At 29.6% G+C, this 12,195-nt stretch overlaps 1 protein-coding gene across 6 annotated transcripts in view; it reads left to right on the top strand.

Annotated features, from left to right (window-relative positions):
* Positions 1–12,195, top strand: part of Zw (glucose-6-phosphate 1-dehydrogenase Zw) — a 96,077-nt gene that overhangs the window by 26,321 nt on the left and 57,561 nt on the right. The window lies entirely within an intron of this gene.

Genomic DNA, 12,195 nt, shown 5'->3' with positions numbered 1-12,195 from the left:
CCAAATTGTCCGAAATGCCATGCTGTACCTATCTTGAGATAGATAAATGTAAAATATATAATGTAAGTACTACACGAAACATTCAGGGGGCCTATTTGACCATTTTTCAATTCTAGGAAAAATTGCGAGGGTATTTGAGATATTTAGATATGATTTTAGGTAGCATAGTTACTCTAATACAGAGTCTTACATTTTTTATAAGTCTATCCTATTATTTAAAGTAGTAAGGTTTTTCCAGTATGGCTTCAAAACAGATAAATATCCGCTGGATTAGAACCGGTTATAAGCCCTATTGAAAAATTATGTATAGCATCGTATTATATCTAGTTTTGTACAAAAGCTGTTTATAATAAGATGCGATAAATAACTATTCTTTATCTTAAGCTTTCAATAACTGCTGAACTGTTTGAATTCTCCCTTTCAGGAAAGCTTTACAGAAGTCCCGGGATGATATTTGGAAAATATTATTTTAAATACTTTTCTCCCTAGTAACGGTAATTTACCAAAGACAGAATTTGACACATGAGACGTGGCTGTAAATTATTTCTCATTTATTTTAAGAATTAATTGACTTATCAGATACCTATACTAACAATTTAGTTATGAGTATTTAAAGTAACATGCTGCTTGTATGTCTCTACATGTTTATATCGAAGGTTACTGCTAACCATTGATATCATTTTTCTTTACAGTGAAAATGCATGTATGTCATATAGGTCCAGGGGAGGTTTAAACCTATTTTGGGAAGGTAACTTCCGAAACACCTTACAGAAAATTTTAAATTTTTTTAAAACTCAAGCGGTGGACCGTAAGGACACTTTACTGAAAAATGAAAATGGGTTTGGGTGGTTGCACCGATAAATTGACACTATTTCCGAATAATGAAGGTTAATTTACATACGCTTGTTACTATAAACTTGTTTGTATAATGATCACTTAGAGTAATGTAGGCTTATTCTAATTAAATTCCCTGTCAACTGATTTCAACACTGAAAGGGACTCTCCATTATTTCTGGTTAAATAGTAGAATTGAGAGATCTAATTTATCATTAATTTTCTGAATAAGACAATGGCCGATAAATTGATTTACATCCCCAACAATGATACACAAAATTACCCTTTCTTTAGATAAAAATTAGTGGTTGAAACATTTCGACACTTAAATTAATGAACCAACCAATTAAAATTCAAACAAAAGTTAATTTAAAACTTTGGGGACTATTGTTATAAACAGTCCATTGTCCACTTTCTTTCTGATCCAATATAGTGTAGCTATTTTACTAAATGAGGAAAAAATAATAAGTGACGTACTTTCCTTTTGTACCTAAGTAATATTAATGCCTTGCGCTTATTAGCCTATTTATAAAGTGTAATTGAGGATATTTTGGTTTTATTAATGGTTTATTGTAGGTTTTCAAGGCCAATCAAAATAGTATTCTTAATAAAACTTTTATAATATACAACAATAATCCTAACATAGCATTGCTAGATAACGTATAATTGATTTCGAGATTTTAATGGAAAAATAGAAAAACATCGTTCCGAGTAAATGTTGGGGGGGGGGGGGGGGGTGGGTTTTCTACAAAAGACTTTCTGCTCTTTGTATTAGATAAAGTGGTTAAAAAGAAAATTGGTAGGATGGAGAAATGTTTTTCCTTTTGACTATATATTTGGGGGATTGGCACACATCTTCGCCAAATAGCTTAAAACCTCCCCGTTAGTTTACGAGATCCTTACGGTCATATACACACATTCTCCACTTTATTGTTCATTATAGTTTTCACTAAATTAAAGTAGATTAAATTAAATTTCCTATTGTGAAATACCCAATACTGAAGGTCATTTTTGGGACAACAAGACCTTTAACATGAATAGATAGGTAGATAGACCATATTATAGATAGATAGATTTATTCTATAAGCCAAAAATTATATCTTAACTTATTAACTAAGCCATAGGGGCATGGCAGTCTAAATATGTTTTATCAGTACAGCTAAACCATTGTGTGTAGCGAAATTATTTTTAAAATTTTATGGCTTTTGTTTGTTTATCTGTTGCTTGATTATTCAGCATTTATTGCTTTATATTAGCCTCTTTATATTATGTCCCAGTGAAATTCTGGTCACCAAAGACGTATCTATTACTTATCAAAATATACACAGAAAAGGGTGTATGTTAAATTTACTCTTGTTGACCCCTCCTTTCGTGTTGTATCTTCACTTTCTTATTTTAAAATCTCAAAATATACTGATCACATAATTTAAGTGTTAAATTTTCTTTTCTTAAAAAAAAATAAAATTTTGTGACAATTTGTGAACACTGAAAGAAACGAGTGGGCGGCTTGCTAACTAAGGAAATGGGAAGTCATAAAAAGGCAGACATTCACTATGGAAAAAAATCCTTCAAATTTAATTAAATTAGTATTAAAATTATTCATAAGATATCATTTTTCTACTATATTTTGATTTTTTCTTAATTTTTTTTAGTTTACTATATATGATTAAACTTTTGTAAAATCTTTAAGAGTTTTGATTTGATTATGGTTTTGTAATCTGAAAATATTTACATAAACGTGAACCTCAAAGTATAACGATTATAATACTTTGGCCGTAGCACGACAAACTTGTCTAAAAAACTTTAACATTTAAAAAATATAAAGAAAAAGGTTGACAACATCAATAAAAGCGGATCTTAACTTAACAGCTTAACAAACGTAGAGTGATTGCGCTTTGGTTCTTAAAGAAACAGATTTTTATTTCAAATACAAAACTGAAATTGGGTTATAAATTTTGTTAAATTGATTAAATTAAAAAAAATGTATATTGATTTATTATTTATTACAGATCATCTGCCTAATCGTTTTAGGTATTGCCATTTTCAAAATTATGGTAGTAGGATAGCCACATGACATAAAAATTTATTTCAAAATAACAAAAAGCACTATGGGTTTAATAAAAGGTCATTCTGGTAAACTTGCAAAGTTTGAAATCGTTAAGACGTTCTTAGCATGACTAAACAAACGATCAGAGCTATATAATATATATGGATAGACAGATTATCAATTATTATAGAAAGATAAAAAAATATTATTAAGAATAATTAATATATTTTAAAGATTCTCTATATTTTCAATGTTGCTGTTCTATAGATTTGAATTAACACAAAATAGGCAGAATTCTATTATTAAATGAAAAAATTACATGTTTTATTCTAAGTGCATTTGCAGGTCTAACAATCATTTATCTTGATGCATTAGATTTATAGATAGATAAATATATATCAAGTACAATCAGGTCCATATGAAGTACAGCAACAATAAGCTAAAATATTTAAAAGAGAAAAAGCTAACTGTTAAACAGTACTTATTAAATTGCTTACTTAATTGAATTACAGTATTGTAAAGATACTGTAGTTAACACTCAACTTAATGATCAACCCAATCAAATTCACTAAACTCCCCAAAGTTGTTAAGCCAACAAATATGAAAACGTGTATATAAACTTTAGGGATTTTTTCATTACTTCCAGCGCTAAATTCATTTCTGATACGTTGGATATTCATAATGCAGAGTAGCCTTGCCGCAGAAAAAGTAAGATAGATAGATATATTAACTGCATTAATACTTGTAGCTAACAATTTGTTTAGTTTAGTCGGCTTAAGTTTAGGCGCTCTTAAAAATTACAGTTTTTAAAAAAGAAAAAAAACTAAAAGCTTTTTTTAAGATAATGCTAAAATGGGCGAAAATACGTAGCAATAAGCTTAGGGTTCGGCATCTTCAAGCCTTCACGCCAAAACAGCTTTCTTATTGAGTTTATTTACTTACCCTTTAACAAATCTTTTTAGATTTTGTGTTATTGGATTATTTTTTCTCTAATTTGAAGTCAAAAATCTTTTAATGAAGAACCTATTTTAAATTGACAACAATGTAGTTTTATGGGAGGGCCCTTTAAAAGAGTATATAGTATACTATATTATTCTTATCGATAAAAAGACAGGCTAAAAGGCAAATGAACATAAGCAAGAAAGTCAAGTTTCAAAGCAAAAACGCTAAATAACGAACGTCAAATACATGTATGCTTATTTTTCTATAGAATCATCATAAGTAATTAAATAATCTGATGTATTTTTAAACCATTTTTCTTCTAGAACTTAATGGATGGACAAAGAGATTGACTTGTATACATAGGTGTGTTAAAGAGGGTTTGTCGTCAACCTACTTTAAAATTAAAATTTCAATAAGTGTCTACCCCTTATTTCGCCCCCCTTCCCCCCTCAAAAAAAAATAAATCCCCTGACCATATTCACGCCACTGGTTATATATAAATCCGGAAATATAAAATTCCTGAGTAGCTTTGCTACTAAAAAATTCATACATGCGTTTATGCACTTAAAAAGAATCTCTGGTACTTCAGGTTTTGTTCTGTTTAGGAGCTAAACTACTCTAAATATTGTTAGATTTTTTTTGTTATTGGCAGTTTTATAAATTCTATAAGTAAATTGGTATCTTTGAATTGAACCAAAGTTTTTCTGTTGTATAAGTTCTTTTAGGGTTATTATTCGCAATATACCAAAAGTTTTATAAGTGAATGTTGCTCCGCTTCTTATGAATATAACTTTACTTGTTTCAAAGCTCAGCTCACTTTAACGTATTGTTGAACGTATTAATAATTTATCTTATTTATTACATATTGTTAATTTTTAATGGTTATTTTAGATCTTAAAGCCATATTAATTTCTTAAGTCGATCAATATAAGATCTTTATTTTAAAAGCTTTACATGGTAGATATGTGTTTTTATTAGTAGTGCTTATGTTGAAATTAAGTATGAGTCAATCATTTTTTTCGACTTTTTAAAGCTAGCTACTGCATCCCTAGCATCTAGGAGAGGGCGGGGTAGGCCAGGTAAATAGCCTAGAACCACCCCAAGATCTGCAGCTGCATACAAAGAAAACCTTACTACTTTATATTGTAGGATAAAACGGCTAGTTTACTTATGAAGTTTAAAATAATTCTGTTAGGCTAGATCCATCTAAGATAAATGGATAATTTAATAAGACAATGTTTTTATAAGGGGGGGGGGGGCGAAAGTGACACTTTTTGAAACCAAAACTAAAAGTCAAAGGAACTCAACTAAAAAAAGAGTTACAGGTCTGACATTTTGCATGGCAGTTGGTTTATAGGGGTACAATATGGAACTGTGAAGAAACGGCGTCGCAACCGCCGAAAACCGCCGAGAAAAGGCAAAAAAAAATTCGGCGGGAAACGGCGGTTTTCGGCGGTTGCGCCGCCGTTTCTTCACAGTTCCATATTTTACCCATATAAAGCAACTGCCATGCAAAATCTCAGACCTGTAACTCTTTTTTTAGTTGAGTTCCTTTGTTGACTTTTAGTTTTGGTTTCAAAAAGTGTCACTTTCGCCCCCCCCCCCCCTTTAGCAAGACCATAAAACGGAGGAAAGGACAGACCCTAGTTAAAGAGCAGCTATGCTTCTAAAAAATAAGAAAAGTTAGGCCTATATTTAAGACACTTGCTTAATTCTTTAATTCGTATTATTATTGTTGTAGTTAATTATATGTTTAAATTCCTAATGATAGGATACCTAGCCAGTTTTTAAGCTTCTTAATTACATACAGGATTAAGGGATCACGCACAAAAAAAATTTATCATGGAAAGAAAACGTAGTAGCGGGTCTCGTAGTATTTTCATGGTAGCTTTGATAGGTTATTTTAGGTTAGGTTAGGTAGGAGAAATGTTAATGATTGCTCCGCAAAGTTTGGAAATATGCCCCGCAGGGTTTGAGCCCCCCGCAACGGCTAGATATAGGAGAAAAGCTACTGTGAAATTAAGACGAACCCCGCTACTTCGTCTTCTTTCCATGATTCAAAACTATTTTATATGCTTCTAAAAGGTTAGATTAGGATGAGAGGATCCTCATTTGGTGTCCTACAGGGTGAAAGTTATATAATATTATAACTAGCGAAATCATAGTTAAGTGCAGAAATAAGGAATAGTGCATCTAAAGATATTTGTGATGACCAGAAATTTTAAGTAAAATTATTTTTTTGCCAAAATATGTTATTGATATTTGATTTGTAATGTGTTATTTCTATTTTTAGGTAAGTTGATTAAACTTCCTTGCACAGACTGAAAATTATGGATGTAGGGTAAAGTAGTAATTTTACACTAGCTAGTCTAAACAAAGATATATATATATATAAAAGATTAATTTTTTTTCGGGTTGTTCTTCAATGTTAATTTTTTTGTTTTGTCTGATTATTTTTCTAACATTTTCTACGAGATTTATTTGGGGCTAACTAGGATCTTTAAAACACACCCAACAATCCCTTTGCCTTAATAAAGCTGCTAATTCCATGGTTATAAAAAATATGTTCTTGGTTTGACTACTTAAAAAAAACGTTAAAGTCCTCTAAAACTGTGGTTTTCAATTCCTATGTCTGTCTCTACAACTTAAGAAATTAATTTCAGTATGTTGTTCTTTGTGGTTTATATATCTGTTCTTTATGATGTATTCTACCTGCACACCTAAAAATATTCTTGTATCTCAGACGTTTTTATGCAGTTGAAATATTCGTTCTTCTTTCCAAACATAAATTTAAATTAATACATGGCAACCCTGATTATGTTTATTTTGCCCCAACTTAATTAGGTTAATTAGTTGGTAGCTAGTGCTAGGAACACAGATATTTTAGAATCACAGAAACCTTTGTTTTTAAATCTTTAGGGATAAGATGATGTACTTCCCTAATGTTATGTAGATCAAAATCATTGGTTTCAACACTGCTAGCTAGAACCAATTAGTCAAGATTTAATAAAAGTACCCATTGTTTCAAGCTAGTCATAGAGAGATCGTATTTACAAAACTTTGGGTACCATAATAATTTACAGTCCAATATCCCATTTCTCACTGGATGGAAGTATGCAAATTTTACTTGGAGCTTTTTGGCAATCTAATGTTATGAAATCTATTACAATGGCTACCTAACCACTAGATATTTCAACAAGTAATCTTTTTAACAAGGTTTCTAAAATCAATCATTTCTACAGTAGGTCTACAACAAGTACCGCAGTAAATTAACTGTTAATAATGCAATTAAGTTATTCTAGAAATTGCCATTATTGCAACTCACAGTAGCTTTTTAAAAAATTTTATTCTTGATGATAAGTTTTTCTTGTTTTTTTTGCCAATGGCATTTCCTCTAATCTTACTTTTATTGTCACGCACCTAACATAACAGCAGTAGGGACAATTTGACAGCTGTAGTTATGACGCTGACAAAAACTATAGCTAGCCAGATGACTTGTATAGATGCAGCGAAAACTGAGAATTTGTATTGGGTATTTCCAAATTATATAGCTCTAATTACATAAACTTTTTTGTGCAATTGTATTTCCTTTGTGAATTTGCATCAATGCTCTGTATCAGGAAAAAAATATTTTTAAAAAATGTTTTTGGATTTTAAAAGTTTATTAAATTATGATTTAGAGAGTGTAATATGTCGAAGTATTACTTACATTAGTGTGTTATTTTTCTATAATATACATTTACAATATGCGAATAAGCATCAAATTAAGAAGTAAATTTTACAATGCAATCAATAGAATAATTAAGAAAAAATAAATTTAAGTTATGACGCCCCATTTTGTCAATCCTGAATTATCATTTGATCTTAAGATACTTTTCTCTTATTCCTTATCAAATAGTCAGAAAGAATTAAAGATTTAAAGGTCACAATGAACGAAAAAAAGCACAATAAAATCTACAGGAATATTCATGAATAAGGTAACTGAAAACAAAATTACCTTTGAAATACCCCATTATTAAGTGTCAGATACTTAAAAAATCTTACTAAACGATTACCATTTTAATGTCTTGAATTATGACACAGTTTGACCTCTAGCACTTCCCCTGCGAATTAAAAAAGAACAATAATATTTTTATTAAAATATAGTGCTGTTATTGTTTTTTTCATAAAAAATGGTTTTTATACCAACGAGAAAAAAAATGTGTTGCTCTATGCCTTATATTCTATAGATAAAATTTAGCATAGTAAATTTAAGTGAACAGAACTAAGTTATGTGTCTTTAAATAACGTTATAACATGCCGTGCTACAAAGGATGTATGGATTGGTAGATTTTAATAATATCAATTAATTTTTTTTCTTTTAAGAAAATCAGTTAAATCACGGATCTAAAGGGATAGGACAATGGCCGATAAATTGATGTACATCCCCTTCTGTAGATTAAAATTAGTGGTTGAACGTTCAAACATATCTTATTTACAAGTAGCTCTAGAAATAAAGCACTTTTTAAAAGATATTTGAGTATCATTTTTCTCCTGGTTTCTATAGCAGTTAGGTTTTTTTGATAAAGTATTTTTATGGTTCATATTATTGAAGGTCAGGGAGGGTGGAGTAAAATAGGGTTCCTACAATATTTCAACAAGATAATTACAAAATGATTTAACTAACGACTGGCTCGTTATTTAGCTGTTATACTACAAATATTTTGGTTTATTAAAACTATATTAAATAATGTTTTAGGAATAATACTATAAAGTAAGTATAGCAGAAAATAATGATTTTCAATTTCTTTATAGTTTATGTTCACTTAAATGTTTATATTGGTCATGATATAAAGTAATAAGATTTTATATCTGTAGCTTAGGATCTAGGAAGATGTTGGTTCCAATTTCTTGTGCTATTCGAGGATACTAACCTTGGATTGGCTTTAAGCTATTTTCCTGGCCCTCCCCTAGAAAAAGGGAGTTTGAAATATTATAAAAATGTCGTAATTTGTTTCAATATTTATGATATTATTAACAAATTAAGCATTTTTTATTAGAATCTATCATGTTAGATTACTTAATTTGAAATTTATATAATAACACTTTATAAGCGTCTGCGCCCTTAAAATGAGAAAGGTTGGTGATAAACTACAAAAAAAAAGCTAAACTTTTACCTATTTTTATATCAGGATTTATGAATATATTCAATATTTGATATATTAACTAAAACGTTGACTGTTTTTTAATAACATACATCCAGCAAACTGCTAATACAAATACCAATATTGCATAAGTGGGAATTTAAAATTACGCAATTTTATTATATTAGGGTATAATAAGGGTGTTAAAATAATTGAGCAAATCTTTTTGCGATTTTATTGAAGATTTTTAAAAGATTTAAATGTATGTTAAAATGTCTTATTAAACGTATCAAAGCATTTTTTTGCATTTAATTACAAAAGATGCTCAGTTATTTGTTAGGAAGTCATATCTAAATTTTCTTACATCCATCTATATACAAGAAGGTTACAGTTGCTTAAACATATCTTTAGACAGGCTTACTAATATACGGATAGACCCCAACTATAAGTGGTTGCTCTACCAGAAATGTTCTTGACAAAAGGTAATAAGTTTGAATGAATCTTTATGGCTTAATCGTGTTCTATTGGGAAACATTTTAATAGCTGCAGTGCTACTTTATAAACCATTCTCTACATTTTAGGATATTGATCTCTTTTGTCTTATCTCTGATTCCCTTTTTTATCTTTCTTAAGGGCTGCTATTCAGCCAATTAATTCCAATTTAAAATGCCGCAAAATTTGATATTTTGACAGTAAAGTTAAAGTAAAACTTTTTACGTAACTGAAGGGAGGTGGGGAAGAAGGGGGGGGAAGAAAAGGGGGTTGAGGGGAAACTTTCAAATAGAATTGTTTGTCAGAATCAAATTCCCTTTTCCTTGATCTCCATCTCTCTTATTATTTGATACATATCTGTTAGTTATTTTTTTCCTAAATTTGCTTAAACAATTGACACATACCCCATTGCTAATATGTTTTTCTTAATTTTGATTAGTCTTTTATTGATCGTTGTGAAAATGCTTAATTGAAATCATATAAAACATATAGAATGAAAATTATTTTATTGCTCTTGTCTTCACATCATGTTGTTCCTTTCTGGATATTATCAACCTTGTTTTAAATGTGAGTTTAAACAAAAAGCCAGACACTTTCGATTTAATAATTGAGTGTAAATAGACGCTTCTTCAGCAGATTTTATTGTCGAAGCCCCTCTAATAGTTCTGTATGTAAAGAACCTCAGGCAGTAATTATTTGAAATTTTAAGTAAACAAATTCTATCCCCAAAAACATTATTTCTGTCAAAACTATGGTTTCTTTTCAATATTATTTAGATTTTCGTCCCTTATAACAATGACAGCATTATATTGTACACTTAAAGGACGCCTACAAGAAATACCACGCTTTAACTGCTGAAAGACTGCCACAAGTAGACCCAATACCCCAAATTTAAAGCCTTCAGCTTCAATAACAAAAAAGTTCTATGCATTTCAAAATAGCATTTTATGTACAATGAAAATTTTGAAAGATTTCCAATGCTAATAAAAGAAAAAACAATATTAAATTACGTCGCCTAGACACAAAATTATAACCTTTGTCAGAAACTTACGATTGCCGGTAACTGATTCCATTTTTACAATAAAAACACCACATTTCACAGTCAAAATCTATGAAAAAAATCGATTTAAATTGCATTTGTAAACGAAAATTATAGCAGAAACAAAGGGGGAAACTAATACAAGCTCAGTTGTGATTGGTTGCTTAGCTGATTCAGCCTTCTGATTGGCTACAGTACACTCGGTACAACGCAAGATAAACTTAATTTTTTTTAATGATTTTGACTATAAAAATGGGTAGTTTTATTGTAAAAATATAATTAGTTACTGGCAACCTAAATTTATGACAAAAATAAGCTTATAATTTTGTTTCTAGGCCACGTAGTTTAATTTCAAAATTTCTAACATTAGCAATGAAATTCTTTCAAAAATTTCATTGTACATATAATGTCATTTCAAAATGCCTGGAACTTTTTTGTTATAGAAGCTAGAGGCTTCAAATTTGGGTTATTGAGTCTACTTGTGGCAGTCTTTCAGCAGTTAAAGCGTGGTATTTCTTGCAGGCTTCCTTTAAATGAAGAAACAATATATTTTGTCTGAATTATTTCTTTATCAACAGGAATTTTGGTCGCAATCGTTTTGTTATTTAATGTGATCACTATTTTTCTTTAAAAGAGATTTATGAACAATCTAAATCTTATATTTCAATTGTTTAGACTAATTTTGATTTCCGCTTGATATTATTGTTATGCTTTTCATCTACTATACTCATGAAATCTTTGTTTTACGTTTAAATATAAATTTCAAGGCAAAAATAATAAATAAAAATATTTTGTAAATAAGCATTTTTAATTAAACAAGGATGACAACATCCATAAGTAGCGAAGCACAAAAAATCGTAGATGGGAATACGTACAGGTAGATTTAAAAGAATAGATTTATTGGATATAATAAATATGAAACCTTGTTTTATTTTGTATTATAAATTATATTAAAGATGCTCATAACAATGGGAAAAATTATTTTGATACTGATATCCCATAAAAGTTTGAAAATTGGATCAAAATAAACAAAGCTATTGGGAAATATGTAAAACATATAAAAATAGCCAAAAACCTGATAAAAGGCAGTCTGGCCGCCATGGTTGTTTTCTTAAAACGACAAAAATTTAACTTTTAAATCCTTAAAAACTTTAAAAATTTGGAAAATCGGACCATATACACTGAAGATATGGAAAAAAGTGTTAAATATATTTATAAATAGCCTAAAACCTGCCAAAAAGGCAGTCTGGCCGTCATGGTTATTTCCTTTAAAGACGGGAAATTTAATTTTGATATCTACAACTGAAAAAATTTTGAAAATCGGACTATAAACACTGAAGATATGGAGAAAAATGTTAAAAATATAAAAAAACAGCCTAAAACCTGCTGAAAAGGCAGTCTGGCCGTCATCGTTGTCTTCTTTAAAAGACGGGAAATTTAATTTTGATATCTATAACTGAAAAAATTTTGAAAATCGGACCATACACTGAAGATATGGAGAAAAATGTGAAAAATATAAAAATAGCCTAAAACCTGCTAAAAGGGCAGTCTGGCCTTCATGATTGTTTCTTTAAACGACAGGAAATTTGATTTTAATACCTGTAACTGAAAAAATTTTGAAAATCGGACCATAAACACTGAAGATATGGAGAAAAATGTGAAAAATATAAAAATAGCCTAAAACCTGCTAAAAATCGGTCCGACCTCAAATGATGTTT

Source organism: Acartia tonsa, chromosome 11, assembly GCF_053477335.1.
Source record: "Acartia tonsa isolate MP-2025a chromosome 11, ASM5347733v1, whole genome shotgun sequence".
NCBI classification, from domain to species: domain Eukaryota; kingdom Metazoa; phylum Arthropoda; class Copepoda; order Calanoida; family Acartiidae; genus Acartia; species Acartia tonsa.
The sequence above is the reverse complement of the archived record's forward strand: the minus strand, read 5'-3'. Positions and strand labels throughout refer to the sequence as shown.